The sequence below is a fragment of the Dendrobates tinctorius genome, unplaced genomic scaffold, assembly GCF_039654945.1.
Source record: "Dendrobates tinctorius isolate UK_male_01 unplaced genomic scaffold, ASM3965494v1 ptg000051l, whole genome shotgun sequence".
Lineage (NCBI taxonomy): Eukaryota > Metazoa > Chordata > Amphibia > Anura > Dendrobatidae > Dendrobates > Dendrobates tinctorius.
In genome coordinates, this window is record NW_027361719.1 from 23,091,255 (window position 1) to 23,111,920 (window position 20,666).

The window sequence follows — 20,666 nt, forward strand, 5'->3', positions numbered from 1 at the left end:
AATGTGTACGCTATCCATACATGTTATCCGGGGAAACGGTACCCTTTCTCACCTTTGTGCAATCACGTGCAATCCATACTGGGCCTAACACCGTCTGAGCCTGCCTCCTGATGTATAGACATATATTTTGAATGTGTACACTCTCCATACATGTTATCTGGGGATACGGTACCCTTTCTAACCTTTATGCAATCACGTGCAATCCATACTGGGCCTATCACCATCTGAGCCTGCCTCCTGATGTATAGACATATATTTTGAATGTGTACGCTATCCATACATGTTATCTGGGGATACGGTACCCTTTCTAACCTTTGTGCAATCACGTGCAATCCATACTGGGCCTAACACCGTCTGAGCCTGCCTCCTGATGTATAGACATATATTTTGAATGTGTACGCTATCCATACATGTTATCCGGGGAAACGGTACCCTTTCTAACCTTTGTGCAATCACGTGCAATCCATACTGGGCCTAACACCGTCTGAGCCTGCCTCCTGATGTATAGACATATATTTTGAATGTGTACGCTATCCATACATGTTATCTGGGGATACGGTACCCTTTCTAACCTTTGTGCAATCACGTGCAATCCATACTGGGCCTAACACCATCTGAGCCTGCCTCCTGATGTATAGACATATATTTTGAATGTGTACACTATCCATACATGTTATCTGGGGATACGGTACCCTTTCTCACCTTTGTGCAATCACGTGTAATCCATACTGGGCGTGAGAACGGCTGGCGAGCTGTTAAGCAAGCTACAGCACCTGTGGTTTGCACACGTAAGTTTTTCATTTTTTCAGGAATGACGGTTAGGCCTAATTCCGGAACTGCGGTTGACCTGCACTTACTGGGAAATCATTGTTCGCGGGTAATAATTGTAATCAGTGATCCCCATCACTAACGTTGTTCAGCGGGTTATCTGCACCTGTAAGCGACAAACGCTGGCCTTTTCAGTGTAGCGCACATGCAGCCACGGACATGTAAGGGCATGACACACCAGTTATTGGCCAATCTCATGTGCCAGAGCCTCACGTGTCCCTCTAGTAAGCCGGACTCGGACCGCGGGGCATGACGGAGTCTCGTTCGTTAACGGAATTAAGCATGCAATGTGTGCATCTGTTCTGTAGCTGGCATGGTTGAGGTTTCCCAGGTGGAGTCGAATTTAACCGTAGGCTCCACTCCTGGTGGTGCCCTTCTGGACATTCCTTTAAGGTTCAGCTTTGCAACCATACTGCCCACGTAAAACAAACACTTTGCCTTCATGAACGCTGTTTGGAGGGTCATGACTCGTGGGAATAACGCCGCCCAATCAGTTAACCTGCTAGAGAGATCGTTCGTTGCTCCCAAGCATGACATCACACTCCACTGTGGCGACCGTACTCCTGGGGGCGACACAAGTGCACTGATGCCCAGCCACTGCTCGATGAATCTGCTGGTACATTGACCCAGACCACTACATTCCCCTCGCACGCTACACGACCTGAATCTGACCCTGATGAAACTCAGGTTACCCTTCCCATATACAGTTCCATCTTACACGGTGACAAAGAGGAAGCTGCAGATGAAAGTGCAGGTTCGGCCCACCCGCCATCAGACACACCACCGTACTATCAGGGGCCCTGTGCCAGTGCCGTCGCCAATGAGTGGGCCCCCCTGATTGCTCAGGATCACAGCACTTGCAAGGTTGAAATACTGTGCAGTGAGATGGAAGATGGGGACGATGAGGAATCCAGACAAGTACAGGGATTCCCTAGCGAGGAGACTTATTTGATTGTTTTCAATGTTGGGACAGCAATTTTTGGGGAGCACTATACTCTGGAGAATGATAGATGGGGCCCACCATACACTGGAACATTCCAAAGGTGGACATCAGACACTGTAGCAGCATTTACAGGGCCCATTATACACTAGAGCATTAGAAATGGGGCCCATTATGTTTGGAGCATTATTTGGGCCCATAAGACAGTGGAGCTTCATCCATGGGGACCAACATATACTGTAGCATTATGTGGAGCTCATCATATACTGTTTCAAACATTATATGGGACCAATGATTCTGTATGGAGAAATAGATGGGCCTCGTCATGAGATGTAAAAAGTGAGGTATTTTTCATTGTACTATACTGCTATTTCTCTGCCGTATCGGAGCATGATGAGTTGTGGTATGTGTTAAAGGGGCGCTCTTTCGCCCAGGGCACATGAAAACCTGCAGCCAGCCCTCCCCCCCACAACTTTAGCCAAATAACCCCCATTTTTCAGTGCGTAACTTGTATTATGAAGTTAATTAAGGTTGACAAGCTTAAGTAAGAAGAATTGATGCTTTTGGCATTCAAATGGGCACTGTAGGTGTGTTTCCTGTCCTCCTCTCACTGCCGACTTTTATTCCCCATTGACTTACATTGGGTTTCGTGTTTCGGGACGACCCCGACTTTTCCCTATAATCGGACGATCTTGCTCGACCCGACTTTTGGAAAAGTCGGGTTTCACGAAACGAAACGCGACCCTAAAAAACCAAAAGTCGCTCAACTCTAGTTGTAATAATACGATCCGCTGTTTGGTGGGTGCGTGATCCGTACATGTTTTCCGTCCAAAGCCCCACCACAATTAGGGAACTGTCAAATGAGCTCAAAGTCCGATGATATTTTTTGCCATTCTGCCTTCGTTTTTGGAAACGGCATGTAGCTCCATAGACCTTGTACTATTGCCTTGCATGTCTCTGGGATTAAACTGTTGAGCAAAGACCTCGAAACTGCAGCCAAAAATTGTAAGTCTTGCAGAGAACGTCCGGTGGCTAGATATCGCAGCGTCACTGCCAATCTTTCGTCTGCAGGGACAGCTGCACGCATCACTGTGTCTTGACGTATAATAAGCTGCTTTACAGTCTCCAGTAAGAGTTGGAAGGATTCCTCTGACATACGAAGATAGTTCCGGAAGTCATGCGGATTCTTGTCCTGCAACTCTCGTACTAATTGCATATGTGAGAATTTATCCCTCTGCTGCAGCCATTCTCGGGTCCACATGCAACGCTTTCGTTTGGATCGCCTCTGTTGCATCAGTTCCTCTTGTTGCCGATCTCCCTCCATCAGTAGATCAGCAACAACAACCACACGCTCCGCGGTGTTCATATTCATGCTGTGCAAACTGGAAATTAAACGGCAAAGATTAGAAATGTGGATAAAGCAACAACCAAAAATTAATATAACTGCACATGTTTAAATGATAACATTACATATAACAGATAGCTCAATTAATTATTAATGGAAATGGTAACAAGAAAAAGTCCAATGGCGGTGGCGGGCGCGGCTGTAAAAGTAAAATGTCTGTCCATATTAAAAAAGAAAGAAAACACATTCAAACAACGAACAATGGCAGGGGCGGGCGCGGCTGTAAAAGTTATATGGCTGCCCATCAAAAAAAGAAAGAAAAAGAAGTTTGTGGAATATATATATAAAAAAAACCCACAAAGACCCTATTATGAGACCCCAATCAATACCTACCTTGCCAAGACAGAGCAAAATCCAGAAAATCTGTGAAAATAAACTCAAATTACGCAGTAGCAACTCCGACAGGGTCGATGAACCAGAGAGAAAATGCAGTTGTGACTCGCACGGCAACGCAACAGGTATACCAGCTCAACACAACGCTCAGGAACAATGGACTGGGAGCGACGCTACAGAGTCTGTTATAATGAAGTCGCTGTTGTGGCAACCAATTGGCGCTAAGGGGGACATTACTAACACAAAGTTTAATCACGCCTACGTTGCAGAGTTCGGAGTCGCCAACGAGGTCGCTTGTCGTTGATAAAGGGTGTCAAACACAGCGATGCATGCTGGTCAGCGTGACGCCAGCGATCAAAAAATGATCCTGATCGTTCGTGCACGATCAGCGACATCGCAGCAGGGAGCTGGTCGTTACCGCGTGTCACACTTAGCGAGATCGCTACCTATGTCGCTGTTGCATCACAAAATAGTCGCTTTAGCGATATCTCTAGCGATCTCGCTGTGTGTAACGGGGGCTTTACTTTCTCTCTGCTGACATTCCCACTATCATTATGGAAGACTTCAACATCCCCATTGACACCTGCCAGTCAGCAGCCTCCAAACTCCTGTCACTTCATCTTTTGGACTTACTCAGTAGCCCTCCTCAGCCACAAAGCCAGACATAAATGAGATATTTTCTTCACCCGCCTTTGCTCTCTAACTAACCTCACAACTTCCACTGTTCCCTTAACTGACCACCATCTACTCACATTCTCATCTCTGTCCTCCTCACCTGCCACCCATATCCAGTAACTAGCACACCCCCGCAGAAACCTCACATATCTAGACACTTGCGGACTCTCTCTATTCTACCATGGACATCCATATCTTCACTCAACAACACAGACAGCGCCACTGCTTTCTACAATGCCACTCTTGCATCAGCTATTGACTCGGTCACCCCTCTCATGCATGGCAGAGTGCAACGAATCAATAGACAGCCCTGGCACAATAACCTCACTAAAAATCTTTGGCAAGTGTCCAGGGTTGCGGAGCAGCGTTGGAAGAAAACTAATTCATAAGATGACTTCACTGCATTCAAACAAGCAACATTTGCATTCAAATCAGCCCTCACCTTTGCTAAACAGGCCTACTTTACATCCCTCATATTTTCCTTATCCTACAACCTCAAACAGTTATGCAACACTTTTAACTCCCTCCCCCACCACCCACTATCCCTTGACCACCCTAATCTCTGCTGAGTACTATGACACGCAATTCAAAAATAAGATTGACCAAACAAGGGGCAAGTCTTTATTGTTTGACCACCACAGCCCCTTAGTATACCAGACCAATGCTCTGTCCCCATAATATCCATCTCCAACATCACTGAAGGAAAGCTTACTCTTCTCTCAAAATCACTAGTGATGGGCAAGCCCTAAAATGCTTGGGTGCTCGTTGCTCTGGTTGAGCAAATTGGAATGCTCGGGTGCTCGTTGCTCTGGTTGAGCAAATTGGAATGCTCGGGTGCTCGACCTGAGCAACGAGCCCAATGTAAGTCTATGGGAAACCCAAGCATTTTTGCCTTGACCACCCCCAGGGGTCTTTTTAGTATCTAAAAACATCTGAAATTGATGGGAGCAGTGCTGAAATTACATGGGATCATCATGGGGAAGACCCTTGGAAGCATTTCTGACTCCCAGGTCACTGCTGTGAACAATGTTGTCAGAGTCTTATGCCACTTTTCCGTGTGCACAATAAAACATAGAAAAAACTAAACCCAAATTTATTTTCCTGGGAAATATGTTGAGGAACATCCTTTCCAGGGTAATGATTTGTATGTAAGGCAAAATGAATAACCCAAAACAAAAATGTTCCTCCACCACTTGGGCTATGTTCACACGTAGCATTTTTGATGCGTTTTTCCACTCTAGCATTGCTTTCAACCTTTTACAACCTTAGCTGGCTATTTGGTGTATGACACACCATCAGACACATCCTATTTCATTTATGAAGGAGGGACTGTTAAAGGAGGAGGGCCATCAGGCGGATCTTAACGTTCTTAAAGGAACAGCAGTTGGTCCTCATTATTCTTAGAGAGCCATCAGCCGGCTATGCTTTATTGATCACATTATTACACAGTGGGTCTCCCATACTGTTATTGCATATGCATTGAATGCAATGACTGACCCTAATTTGGATGCACCCCAATAACCCATTGAACAGACGTCTTGGATGGCCACATGAAACCAAAGTTCCCATTCTTATTTATTTGGTACTGCCATACTGTTAGCCTATGCATTGAATGCAAGGCCTGCCCCAAAGTTACATGCGCCCCAATAACCCTTTGAACCAACATACTGGATGGTTACATGAAACCAAAGTCCAAATTTTTCTTAATTTTCTTCTCCCATAATGTTATCCAATGCATTGAATGCAAGGCCTGCCCTGCGCCAAAGTTACACGAACCCCAATAACCCTTAGAACCAGCGTACTGGATGGCCACATGAATCCAAAGTTCCCATTTTTCTTGATTTGCTACTCCCATAATATTAGCCTATGCATTGAATGCAAGGCCTGCCCTACCCCAAAGTTACATGCACCCCAATAACCCTTTGAATCAACATACTGGATAGCCACATGAAACTAAAGTTCCCATTTTTCTTAATTAGCTACTCCCATAATGTTAACCTATGCATTGAATGCAAGGCCTGCCCTGCTCCAAAGTTACGTGCACCCCAATAACCCTTTGAATCAATGTACTGGATGGCCACATGAAACCAAAGTTCCCATTTTTCTTAATTTGCTGCTCCCATATTGTTATCCTTTGCATTGAATGCAAGGCCTGCCCTGTTCCAAAGTTACACGCACCCCAAAAACCCTTTGAGCCCATGTAGTGGATGGCCACATGAAACCAAAGTTTCCATTTTTCTTAATTTGCAACTCCCATAATGTTAGTCAATGCATTGAATGCAAGGCCTGCCCTACCCCAAAGTTACACGCACCCCAATAACCCTTTGAACCAACATACTGGATGGCCACATGAAACAAAAGTTCTCATTTTTCTTTGGTACTCCCATAATGTTAGTCTATGCATTTAATGCAAGGCCTGCCCTGCCCCAAAGTTACATGCACCCCAATAACCCTTTGAACCAATGTACTGAATGGCCATATGAAGCCATAGTTCCCATTTTTCTTAATTTGCTACTCCCATAATGTTTGCCCATGAAGTGAATGCAAGGCCTTCTCCAAATTTGGATGCACCCCAATACCCCTTGAAGGAGACGTGGAGGAGGCCCTCCTAAAAATCTTTTAAAGGAGCGGGTCTCCTATACTTGTAATGCCCATGCAGTAAGTGTATGGGCTGACAAACATTTCCCCCGGGGGGTACACATCAACACACTGTGTAAACATTTTTTTACGGGCATCATAAACACCTTTGAAAACAATAATGTGGTTTCCCACAGATGCGACTGGGAAGGTGCATTTTTGTAGCAGAAATATGGCGGACATGTTGGATGAAGTGATCAGGAAAAGGGGCATGGTGATGGTGGGAATGGGAATGTTCAGGATTAATAAAAGGGGGCTATGGGAGGTATGAGATCCAGGATCCAGCCTACAATGATTAATCATTTACCACTACCACCAATTACCAGAATGCATTTGATGCCCTTCACAAGATAGGTGTAACAGATGTGCGTCTCAAGCTAGGCATAAAAGATGCCCGTGAGAAATTGTTTGGCAAAGACGCACGTTTCCGTGTAAATGGTAAAGTGCAAGATGCTCATGAGATGCTGAATTCTAGAAAGCAGCAGATCAGTGTTGGAGGAAAACCAACCAAACTGATGGATGCTCCTGAAAAACAAAGTTTAAAGAGGAGTGCACTTGCTGTAACTATCAACTCACCCATGACACAAGGTTATTCATCTTCACCCAAAAATATTACCAAGACCATCAAAATTTCACAGCCAAAAACTATTTCTTCAGGTGTAACGAACACTGTTAAAGGAATGTGAATAAACTTAGTTAACCACGAACCTGGGAAACCACAGATTTCCTCTTTATAAGATATGGACGATGATGGTATTGATGACGACTTCGAACTTTCCCACATGCCCACCAAGAAGATGAAGATCACAGCTGCCCACACTGTGCAAAAAAGGCCAGGAATGTCTGGAAATTCATTTTCTCTTCGGCAAACTTTACCTCTTATGAAAATGGTACAGAATAATGCATACACAGCTCCCATGTCTACTCAGCATGACACTTCACCACCTTTATTTCACACAAAAGCTCTAACCAATGTGTCACGGATACTTGTCACAAAGGAGGACAGTTCTTCAGTAGTGCCGACTCCAGAAGAGTCTGTCTTTAGCCCTTGAGAAGGCACAAAAATGACCTTTAATAATTTGCATCCAAGAGTCACAGAGGAAGATATTGTGTAGCTTTTCTGTGTATGCGGTGCCTTGAAGCGCGCCCTCTTGTTGAGTTACGAAGTTGCAGAGGTTGTGTTTGTAAGAAAGGAAGATGCAGTTGGTGCCTACAAAAAATACAACAGATACCTAGATGGACAATCAATGAAATGCAATTTTCATTTGAATGGTAGTGTGATAACATCAGACCAGCCCATCCTTCTAAGACTAAGTGACACCCTATCAAAGAAGGAATCTACAAGAAATACAACCTCCTCCAGTGTTGCTTCAAATCCTCCTGCTGAAGTTGATCCTGATACTATCTTAAAAGTACTCTTTAAGTCCTCAGGGTCATCAGCAGTCATCCAACCAACTGCATTTAAGATTAAGCTCTGATGAGACCACCTCAAATTGGAGACTGTAATAAGGGAGATTCCCAATTAACATATGGGCCCACAGACTCTTTAAAAAAAATCCTTCATTTTGCTTCTTGCGTTTTGTTTAGCGCTGATCACCACCAGGTAGTTGAAGGAGTCTGGCATTAGACATTGGACAATCAATTCTGTTCTTAACATTGTAGCACAGTTCACCTTTGATGAGGGGCAGTTGCGTTATTGCATAAAGAATTTCCATGTTCCCCTTGGTCTAGCATTCTGAAACAGTGTCAGGGATTTTCTATGTTCCAATTAGAAATCGTCCAGACCTGAATAAGTAAGATGCTTCTTTATTGGACATGCCGGCATGGAGAGAGAATGACGACTAGAGTTGAGCGAAACGGGTCGAACAATTTCAAAAGTCGCCGACTTTTGGCAAAGTCGGGTTTCATGAAACGAAACCCGACCCTAGGATGAAGTCGGCCACGAGGTCGGCGACTTACGCGCCAAAGTCGCGTTTCAAAAGTTTGTTTTGCGCTCTTTTTCAGCCAATCAGGATCCACGGACACTGTGGGCAACGTGATGACATAGGCAGGGGTCACCACCATCTTTCAGAAGGGCATGCAAGTGATTGGCTTGCTTTGGTGGGCGTCACAGGGGGTATAAAAGGGCGTGCACGCCGACCGCCATCTTACTTCTGCCGATCTCAGTATAGGGAGAGGTTGCTGATTCTGTAGGGAGAGCGTTAGGCAGGGAAGAAGACAAAAAAACTGCTTCTGCTGCTAGCGATTTGGCCTGCACAACACACCAGTCACTGTGTGTGCAGTGCAAGAGGAGGCTATATAGTGGTGTATCAGTGGTGTTGGTTGTTGGGCTGCCTTCTAAGGCTTCCTGACATTCCTGCATTGCTGTTTACCCACTGCTCCGCAAACTGCTTTTTTAAAAGCAATCCAATCTCCCTTATCCTCTAGTCACTTTTGTCACAGCTGTGCCATCGAGCCTGTGACATAGCGCTCAGATATCAGTGGGCCTCACACAATCCAAAAGTGTCCAGTGTCCAAAAGTGTGTGCAGAGATTCAAAATCTCCCTTATCCTCTAGTCACTTTGGTCACAGCTGTGCCATCGAGCCTGTCACATAGCGCTCAGATATTCATTGGGCCTCACACAATCCAAAAGTGTCCAGTGTCCAAAAGTGTGTGCAGAGATTCAAAATCTCCCTTATCCTCTAGTCACTTTGGTCACAGCTGTGCCATCGAGCCTGTCACATAGCGCTCAGATATTCATTGGGCCTCACACAATCCAAAAGTGTCCAGTGTCCAAAAGTGTGTGCAGAGATTCAAAATCTCCCTTATCCTCTAGTCACTTTGGTCACAGCTGTGCCATCGAGCCTGTGACATAGCGCTCAGATATCAGTGGGCCTCACACAATCCAAAAGTGTCCAGTGTCCAAAAGTGTGTGCAGAGATTCAAAATCTCCCTTATCCTCTAGTCACTTTGGTCACAGCTGTGCCATCGAGCCTGTGACATAGCGCTCAGATATCAGTGGGCCTCACACAATCCAAAAGTGTCCAGTGTCCAAAAGTGTGTGCAGAGATTCAAAATCTCCCTTATCCTCTAGTCACTTTGGTCACAGCTGTGCCATCGAGCCTGTGACATAGTGCTCAGATATCAGTGGGCCTCACACAATCCAAAAGTGTCCAGTGTCCAAAAGTGTGTGCAGAGATTCAAAATCTCCCTTATCCTCTAGTCACTTTGGTCACAGCTGTGCCATCGAGCCTGTCACATAGCGCTCAGATATTCATTGGGCCTCACACAATCCAAAAGTGTCCAGTGTCCAAAAGTGTGTGCAGAGATTCAAAATCTCCCTTATCCTCTAGTCACTTTGGTCACAGCTGTGCCATCGAGCCTGTCACATAGCGCTCAGATATTCATTGGGCCTCACACAATCCAAAAGTGTCCAGTGTCCAAAAGTGTGTGCAGAGATTCAAAATCTCCCTTATCCTCTAGTCACTTTGGTCACAGCTGTGCCATCGAGCCTGTGACATAGCGCTCAGATATCAGTGGGCCTCACACAATCCAAAAGTGTCCAGTGTCCAAAAGTGTGTGCAGAGATTCAAAATCTCCCTTATCCTCTAGTCACTTTGGTCACAGCTGTGCCATCGAGCCTGTGACATAGCGCTCAGATATCAGTGGGCCTCACACAATCCAAAAGTGTCCAGTGTCCAAAAGTGTGTGCAGAGATTCAAAATCTCCCTTATCCTCTAGTCACTTTGGTCACAGCTGTGCCATCGAGCCTGTGACATAGTGCTCAGATATCAGTGGGCCTCACACAATCCAAAAGTGTCCAGTGTCCAAAAGTGTGTGCAGAGATTCAAAATCTCCCTTATCCTCTAGTCACTTTGGTCACAGCTGTGCCATCGAGCCTGTCACATAGCGCTCAGATATTCATTGGGCCTCACACAATCTAAAAGTGTCCAGTGTCAAAAAGTGTGTGCAGAGATTCAAAATCTCCCTTATCCTCTAGTCACTTTGGTCACAGCTGTGCCATCGAGCCTGTGACATAGTGCTCAGATATCAGTGGGCCTCACACAATCCAAAAGTGTCCAGTGTCCAAAAGTGTGTGCAGAGATTCAAAATCTCCCTTATCCTCTAGTCACTTTGGTCACAGCTGTGCCATCGAGCCTGTCACATAGCGCTCAGATATCAGTGGGCCTCACACAATCCAAAAGTGTCCAGTGTCCAAAAGTGTGTGCAGAGATTCAAAATCTCCCTTATCCTCTAGTCACTTTGGTCACAGCTGTGCCATCGAGCCTGTCACATAGCGCTCAGATATCAGTGGGCCTCACACAATCCAAAAGTGTCCAGTGTCCAAAAGTGTGTGCAGAGATTCAAAATCTCCCTTATCCTCTAGTCACTTTGGTCACAGCTGTGCCATCGAGCCTGTCACATAGCGCTCAGATATTCATTGGGCCTCACACAATCCAAAAGTGTCCAGTGTCCAAAAGTGTGTGCAGAGATTCAAAATATCCCTTATCCTCTAGTCACTTTGGTCACAGCTGTGCCATCGAGCCTGTGACATAGCGCTCAGATATCAGTGGGCCTCACACAATCCAAAAGTGTCCAGTGTCCAAAAGTGTGTGCAGAGATTCAAAATCTCCCTTATCCTCTAGTCACTTATGTCACAGCTGTGCCATCGAGCCTGTCACATAGCGCTCAGATATTCATTGGGCCTCACACAATCCAAAAGTGTCCAGTGTCCAAAAGTGTGTGCAGAGATTCAAAATCTCCCTTATCCTCTAGTCACTTTGGTCACAGCTGTGCCATCGAGCCTGTTACATAGCGCTCAGATATCAGTGGGCCTCACACAATCCAAAAGTGTCCAGTGTCCAAAAGTGTGCAGAGATTCAAAATCTCCCTTATCCTCTAGTCACTTTGGTCACAGCTGTGCCATCGAGCCTGTCACATAGCAATCAGATATTCATTGGGCCTCACACAATCCAAAAGTGTCCAGTGTCAAAAAGTGTGTGCAGAGATTCAAAATCTCCCTTATCCTCTAGTCACTTTGGTCACAGCTGTGCCATCGAGCCTGTCACATAGCGCTCAGATATTAGTGGGCCTCACACAATCCAAAAGTGTCCAGTGTCCAAAAGTGTGTGCAGAGATTCAAAATCTCCCTTATCCTCTAGTCACTTTGGTCACAGCTGTGCCATCGAGCCTGTCACATAGCGCTCAGATATCAGTGGGCCTCACACAATCCAAAAGTGTCCAGTGTCCAAATATGTGTGCAGAGATTCAAAATCTCCCTTATCCTCTAGTCACTTTGGTCACAGCTGTGCCATCGAGCCTATGACATAGCGCTCAGATATCAGTGGGCCTCACACAATCCAAAAGTGTCCAGTGTCCAAAAGTGTGTGCAGAGATTCAAAATCTCCTTTATCCTCTAGTCACTTTGGTCACAGCTGTGCCATCGAGCCTGTCACATAGCGCTCAGATATTCATTGGGCCTCACACAATCCAAAAGTGTCCAGTGTCCAAAAGTGTGTGCAGAGATTCAAAATCTCCCTTATCCTCTAGTCACTTTGGTCACAGCTGTGCCATCGAGCCTGTGACATAGCGCTCAGATATCAGTGGGCCTCACACAATCCAAAAGTGTCCAGTGTCCAAAAGTGTGTACAGAGATTCAAAATCTCCCTTATCCTCTAGTCACTTTGGTCACAGCTGTGCCATCGAGCCTGTCACATAGCGCTCAGATATCAGTGGGCCTCACACAATCCAAAAGTGTCCAGTGTCCAAAAGTGTGTGCAGAGATTCAAAATCTCCCTTATCCTCTAGTCACTTTGGTCACAGCTGTGCCATCGAGCCTGTCACATAGCGCTCAGATATTCATTGGGCCTCACACAATCCAAAAGTGTCCACTGTCCACAAGTGTCTGCAGAAATTCAAAATCTCCTTTGTCCTATAGACACCTTGTACCTTGTTTTACATTACTATATAGTTTGTTGGATTTGGTCTACATTTCTACCAAAAATGAGGAAGGCTGGTGGAAGAGGCCGTGGAATTGGGCTGGGGTTGGCAGCTGGTAATGATGGTGTTGGTGGTGGATCTGATGGTAGTGGCAAGAGCAAAATAGGACCGAATGCAGGAGGTGTTGAGCCTGCGTCATCGTCTGGCTACATAAGGCCTCGAACGCTTAGTTTTCTAGGAGTTGGCAAACCGCTTTTAAAGCCAGAGCATCAGGAAAAAGTTTTGTCTTACATTGCTGACTCAGCCTCCAGCTCTATCGCCTCCTCTTCTTCAGTTGTAAAAAGTAAAAGCACTGAGTCGTCATTGGAGGCTCATGTTCATGAACCACACCTTTCCTTGTGTCCTTCACCCCAACCAAGATTGAAGGATGACGCAGGCCATACTACTGATTTCTCCATGGAACTGTTTTCACATACCATGCCTGGATTATCAAGTCAAATGGTGAATTACCCAGGCCAAGATGAATCTGACATGGAGTGCACTGATGCACAGCCGCTGATGGATGATTCTGCTGGTACATTCACTCAGAGCACTACATTGTCCTCGCAGTGTACAGAGCCAGATTCTGACCCTGATGAGACTCAGGTGCCCCTTCCCGCACACTATACCACCATACACGGTGACACAGAGGAAGGTGCACATGACATAGAAGAGGAGGTGATGGATGACCCAGTTGTTGACCCAGATTGGCATCCATTGGGGGAAGAGGGTGCTGCTTCCAATAGCTCAGATGAGGAGCATCCACAGCAGACATCGACATCGCAACAGCTGTTATCTGGCAGGCCCGGAGCACTCCAAAGACAGGTTCCAAACATAAAAAGAGTTGCTGGACAGCTTGTCCAGAGGGTCAAAAGATCACAGCGTGCTAGGCCGCAAAATGTCTGCCAAAGTAGGAAGAGTGCAGTGTGGCACTTTTTTTAACAAAATCCTCATGATCAGGCCAAGGTTATCTGTAAGAAGTGCGCAAAGACCTTTAGCCGAGGGAAAAATCTGAAAAATTTGAATACCAGTTGCATGCTTAGACATTTAACCAGCATGCACTTGCAAGCGTGGACACAACACCAAACCTCAAGTGCCACATGTGCAACTGATCACAACGAAGGTAGTCAGCAACGCTACATTGTTTCCCCCACTGTAAGCCCACCGGTTAGCACAGCAGCAAATGTTGAGGTGTCGTTGCAAGGCCACAGCAGTCAGGGAATCCCACTGTTATATCAACGAAAGACTGATTCTAGGCCATCAGAAAGAACACCAACTCCATCACCATCATCAACCCTCTCTCAGTCCGCCCTGTCCACCGCTACTTCCACCATATGCAGCTCTCAAGTCCAGCTCACCCTCCCAGACACTATGAGTAGGTCAAGAAAGTACTCAAAATGATTATAAACATTCCTAATCAGCAGAGGGACTCCACACATGTGTATAATCAAAGAGGCAGACAACTAAGCCCTCAAATCACTGGTGGAGTCACTCCTTTGCAAGAAGAAAGAAAAAAAAAAGGAAAAGACCTAAACAACCATGGACAAGACATAGAATATATAAAAACATGTGCAATACACACGTATAAATGCATAAATACATAGCAACTATCAAATGACAAAAAAAACAAAACAAAAAAAAAACCCAAAAAAAAAAAAAAAAATCTCAGCACTCAATAGAAATACATAAGATCATTTCTATAATTTAAACCTTGCGGCTATCGTGCATCAAGCGCAAGTATCCAGAAGGCTTCCCGACAGTGTAGTAAATGTTCCCAGTCACCCCCTCTGGGGGGTTTCAATACCCGTTCTATTCCCTTAACTTTAAGACTGCATAAATTACCCTTGTGTATTTCAAGGAATTAGTCCCAATATACTCAAAAAACTTAAGCATGCCAGGAGAGGGAGATACATCACAACGATCAAACCACAATAGGATCACGTCATCAATGTATCTCCCCCACCACAATACATTGTCTAAATAGGGATTATCCATAGTATATATATATTTGTTCTCCCAAAAGGACATATATAAGTTGGCCAGAGTAGGAGAAAATTTTGACCCCATCGGGCAGCCACACACCTGAAGATAGTACTTAGTGTCAAATTTGAAAAAATTGGTGTTCAAAAGATGTTGTAACGCCATAATGATAAATTTTTTAAGATCAGAACTGAAATTACTTTCTTCAGTCAAAATGGTGGAAACAGCAGATAATGCCAAATCATGAGGTATACATGAATATAGAGCAAAAACATCACATGTTATCCATGTGTGATGAGGCCCCCATGCAACCTCCTGAAGTGCCTGCAGAAGCTGTTTGGTGTCTCTAATGTGACCTGGTGTTTTCAAAACCAAAGGTTGTAATTTTCTATCTATCCACTCGGAGAGTTTTTCATTAACCCCTCCAATACCGGCCACTATGGGCCTGAAAGGTGGAGGAAACACTCCTTTATGAATTTTGGGTAAGGCGTGAAATACAGGACACACTGGTTTATCCACATATAAAAAATCAGCCATGCGCTTGTCCATTACTCCCAAAGCAATACCCTCCACCTTTCAGGCCCATAGTGGCCGGTATTGGAGGGGTTAATGAAAAACTCTCCGAGTGGATAGATAGAAAATTACAACCTTTGGTTTTGAAAACACCAGGTCACATTAGAGACACCAAACAGCTTCTGCAGGCACTTAAGGAGGTTGCATGGGGGCCTCATCACACATGGATAACATGTGATGTTGTTGCTCTATATTCATGTATACCTCATGATTTGGCATTATCTGCTGTTTCCACTATTTTGACTGAAGAAAGTAATTTCAGTTCTGATCTTAAAAAATTTATCATTATGGCGTTACAACATCTTTTGAACACCAATTTTTTCAAATTTGACACTAAGTACTATCTTCAGGTGTGTGGCTGCCCGATGGGGTCAAAATTTTCTACTACTCTGGCCAACTTATATATGTCCTTTTGGGAGAACAAATATATATATACTATGGATAATCCCTATTTAGACAATGTATTGTGGTGGGGGAGATACATTGATGACGTGATCCTATTGTGGTTTGATCGTTGTGATGTATCTCCCTCTCTTGGCATGCTTAAGTTTTTTGAGTATATTGGGACTAATTCTTTGAATATTAAATTCACCAACGAAATACATGGCATTTGTGCCACATATCTGGATGTTAAAATTATGGGAGATGTCAAAACGGGGAATATATATACTTCCCTATATAGAAAAGATACCAGCGGTAATGCCATATTGCATGCGGATAGTTATCACCCACCACATGTGATACGAAATTTACCGTTGGGTGAATTAATCCGTGCTAAAAGATCATGCTCTAATGACGCTCTTTATGAATCCGAGCGTCGTAAAATTTGCACCAGGCTATCAAAAAGGGGTTATAAGAACTGGATGTTAAATAGGGCTATTAAGAAAGTGGATAACAAAACTAGGAGTAGTTTATTGCAGAATGACATGGTATACACTAATCAAAATAAAAATATTCCCACTTTTTCTACCGCTTTCAGTTCAGATTACAAGGGTGTTATTAAAATCATAAATAAACATCTTCCCTTACTGCATCAAGATCCAGTCTTATCGCAGATATTGGCTGGTGGACATAGGTGTGTTCCAAAGAGAGCTAAAAATTTGAGTCATTTTTTGTCCCCCTCATTGTATTTGTCTGATTGCACTAAACCTACATGGTTAAATTACTTGGGCAATTATAAGTGTGGTGAAAAATTGTGTGGTTTGTGCCGCTATATGGATATTACAGATAAATTTGTTAATTTTAGTACACAACAAACCTACAAAATTAAAACCTACATGAATTGTAACACCACACACTTAGTGTATATGGCAGAGTGCACATTGTGCAGTTTATATTACATTGGCTGTACTACACGCAGCCTGAAGAGGAGACTAAGTGAGCACATCACCGCTTCTAATCCAGAGTCTATGTCCAGTCGTAGGAATGTGTCTGGCTTGTCCAAACATTTCCTTGAAATACACAAGGGTAATTTATGCAGTCTTAAAGTTAAGGGAATAGAACGGGTATTGAAACCCCCCAGAGGGGGTGACTGGGAACATTTACTACACTGTCGGGAAGCCTTCTGGATACTTGCACTTGATGCACGATATCCGCAAGGTTTAAATTATAGAAATGATCTTATGTATTTCTATTGAGTGCTGAGATTTTTTTGGGGTTTTTTTTTTTTTTTTGTCATTTGATAGTTGCTATGTATTTATGCATTTATACGTGTGTATTGCACATGTTTTTATATATTCTATGTCTTGTCCATGGTTGTTTAGGTCTTTTCCTTTTTTTTTTTCTTTCTTCTTGCAAGGGAGTGACTCCACCAGTGATTTGAGGGCTTAGTTGTCTGCCTCTTTGATTATACACATGTGTGGAGTCCCTCTGCTGATTAGGAATGTTTATAATCATTTTGTGAACTGTTTTGTTTCATGTCTCTGAGGAAGAACCTGGTGTAAGGTTCGAAACGTGTCAGGCGTGGGGGTCTGCTTTCCCCTTTATGGTTTTATCATGAAATTATGTGAATAAAACTTATCGTGGATTTTATCAAGTCTCCAGTGCCGGATCTTCCTTCTCTCTTCATGTTTGCAACACATGGTGGTCAGCCATTTGATCCCTAGGCACGACCGGCTTACAGGACTATTTTGGTGAGCACAAATTTCCCTTTCCCCTTCCTAATTTTCCAAGAAAGTACTCAGTCTCTCATCCGCGTACACTGGGTTTGAACGCCCACATTGCCAAACTAATCTCGTTTGAGATGATGCCCTTTCGGTTGGTGGAAAGCACAGCTTTCCGCGAACTCATGGCCTATGCAGTACCACGCTATGACCTACCCAGTCGCCACTTCTTCTCTCGCAAAGCCATCCCAGCCCTCCACCATCATGTGAAAGACCGCATTGTCCATGCACTCAAGCAGTCAGTGAGCGGAAAGGTGCACCTCACAACTGATGCATGGTCCAGTCGGCATGGCCAGGGCCGTTACGTGTCCATCACTGCGCACTGGGTTAATGTGGTGGATGCAGGGTCCACAGGGGACAGCGGTGGTGGGACAGTGCTGCCTAGCCCACGGTATAGGAAACAGTTGGCTGTAGGCGTTCGACCCACCTCCTCCTCCAGAAGCGAAAGCTCGTCCACAGAGCGCAGTCGTACAAGCACTCCATCTGCAGCTGCCACTGTTGCACACGATGTGTCCCCCTATCGAGCAGCTAGTGGAAAGCGTCAGCAGGCTGTGTTGCAGATGATGTGTTTGGGCAACAGACACACCGCCGAGGTGCTGGCCGAGTACTTGAAGCGACAAACTGAGTCATGGCTGGGCAGTGTACATCTTGAGGCAGGCAAGGTAGTTAGTGATAACGGCCGTAATTTTGTGGCAGCCATAGCCCTTTCAAAACTCAGCCACATACCTTGCTTGGCTCACACCTTGAACCTGGTGGTGCAGTGCTTCCTCAAAAATTATCCGGAGTTAACAGCCCTGCTCCAGAAGGTGCGAAGACTGTGCGCGCACATCCGCCGGTCGCCTGTACACTCCGTTCGCATGCAGAAGCTGCAGCGATTGCTCCACCTTCCCAACCACCGCCTCATTATCGACATTGCAACAAGGTGGAACTCCACCCTGCACATGGTGGAGCGGCTGTGCGAGCAGAGGCAGGCCATAATGCATTTGTGGGAGGATACACGGCCAGGCACTTTGAGAGCAGACATGGAGTTGACAGGCGTGCAGTGGTCGAAGCTGAAAGACCTTTGTAAAGTCATTCAGTGTTTTGAGGAATGCACACGGCTGGTAAGCGCAGACGACGCCATCCTAAGCATGAGCATCCCACTTATGCGTCTGCTCATGCAAACTTTGACGCACCTTAAGGAGCAGGCGTCTGCAGCCAATGTTGATGAGGAGGAAGAGGAGGAGGGAATCCTTGATGACATTCAGCCATTGTCTGCTCAGGGACCTCTCCTGGACGAGGTGGAGGAAGAAGAGGAGGAGGAGGATGATGATGGGGATGATTACTTAGGGGAGGAGAATGCATCTCGTGGGGCAAGTGAAAATGTTGGCGTGGCAAGGTCTGGTACAGGGTTTGTGCGTGACTGGAGGGATGTGGATTTGCCAGAAAGTGCTCCTCCACCCAGCACTCGCAGTGCATCATTGACACCGGGAACATTGGCCCACATGTCAGATTATGCCTTGCAGATCCTAAAAAGGGACCCCCGCATTGCCAAAATGATGAACGATGATGACTACTGGTTGGCCAGCATCCTGGATCCACGCTATAAAGGCAAATTACAAAACATCATGCCACAGGAGAACCTTGACCTAATATTGGCTAATAAACAAGCAACTCTGGTAAATCGGTTGCTTGAGGCATTCCCAGCACACAGCAGCGGTGATGGTTCTCACACGAGCCGTACGGGCCGGGGGCAGCTTGGCAGAGGTGTTCGTGGTTCACACAGCAGAAGTGGCGTTGGAGACAGGGGTTTCATGACAATGTTGTGGACTGATTTTTCAAATACCGCTCACACAACTGGTAATACTGCATCGATGGAAAGTGACAGGAGACAGCAGTTGTCAACTATGGTTACAAACTACTTTTCCTCCCATATCGATGTTCTCCCACACAGGTCATTCCCCTTTGACTATTGGGCCGCTAAACTGGACACCTGGCCTGAATTGGCCCAATACGCCATACAGGAGCTCGCTTGCCCAGCTGCAAGTGTGCTATCGGAAAGAGTCTTCAGTGCAGCTGGATCAATCCTGACAGAAAAAAGGACCCGTCTGTCAACCCAAAATGTGGATGATCTAACCTTCATTAAAATGAACCATGCATGGGTTTCCAAGGATTTTGTCCCACCTTCCCCTGATGACACATAGGGTGACAGAAAAATGGCTTGCTTTGGTCCACCTCTTCCTGGGACTTCACCTATTTCGCCTTTTGCATCAGCTGAATGTCCAACATCAACATATGCCACTTTCTAAAACTCCCTAACTGTGCTGCCTCCCCCCCATGGCCGGGGTCACCACCTAGCGCACGACACCGTGCGAGTGCCGTTGCCCTGGACAGGTGGGTAGGCCGACTCTTGGGCGCGGGCACTGGCACAGGGTCCCTCATAGTGCAATCAAGTGTCTCTGACGGTGGTGGTGCACACCCGCCGTCAGACACACCGCTGTACTATGAGGGGCCCAGTGCCAGTACCGACGCCCACGAGTAGGCCCCCCTTGCTTGGGCAGGGCCCCATCATTTGCAATCTTTACCTCTCCCTGCTCCTCCGCTGTGTAATCTGGGCCGTCAAATCCATACTGTGCCTGACACCGTCTGAGCCTGCCTCCTGATGTATAGACATATTTTGAATGTGTACGCTATCCATACATGTTATCTGGGGATACGGTACCCTTTCTAACCTTTGTGCAATCACGTGCAATCCATACTGGGCCTAACACCGTCTGAGCCTGCCTCCTGAGACATATATTTTGAATGTGTACGCTATCCATACATGTTATCCGGGGATACGGTACCCTTTCTAACCTTTGTGCAATCACGTGCAATCCATACTGGGCCTAACACCGTCTGAGCCTGCCTCCTGAGACATATATTTTGAATGTGTATGCTATCCATACATGTTATCCGGGGATACGGTACCCTTTCTAACCTTTGTGCAATCACGTGCAATCCATACTGGGCCTAACACCGTCTGAGCCTGCCTCCTGAGACATATATTTTGTATGTGTACGCTATCCATACATGTTATCCGGGGAAACGGTACCCTTTCTAACCTTTGTGCAATCACGTGCAATCCATACTGGGCCTAACACCGTCTGAGCCTGCCTCCTGATGTATAGACATATATTTTGAATGTGTACGCTA

General features: G+C 45.6%; 1 pseudogene; it reads left to right on the top strand.

Annotated features, from left to right (window-relative positions):
• Positions 1 to 6,990: 6,990 nt before the first annotated feature.
• On the top strand, positions 6,991 to 8,296 carry LOC141091404 (polymerase delta-interacting protein 3 pseudogene; annotated as a pseudogene).
• Positions 8,297 to 20,666: the final 12,370 nt, after the last annotated feature.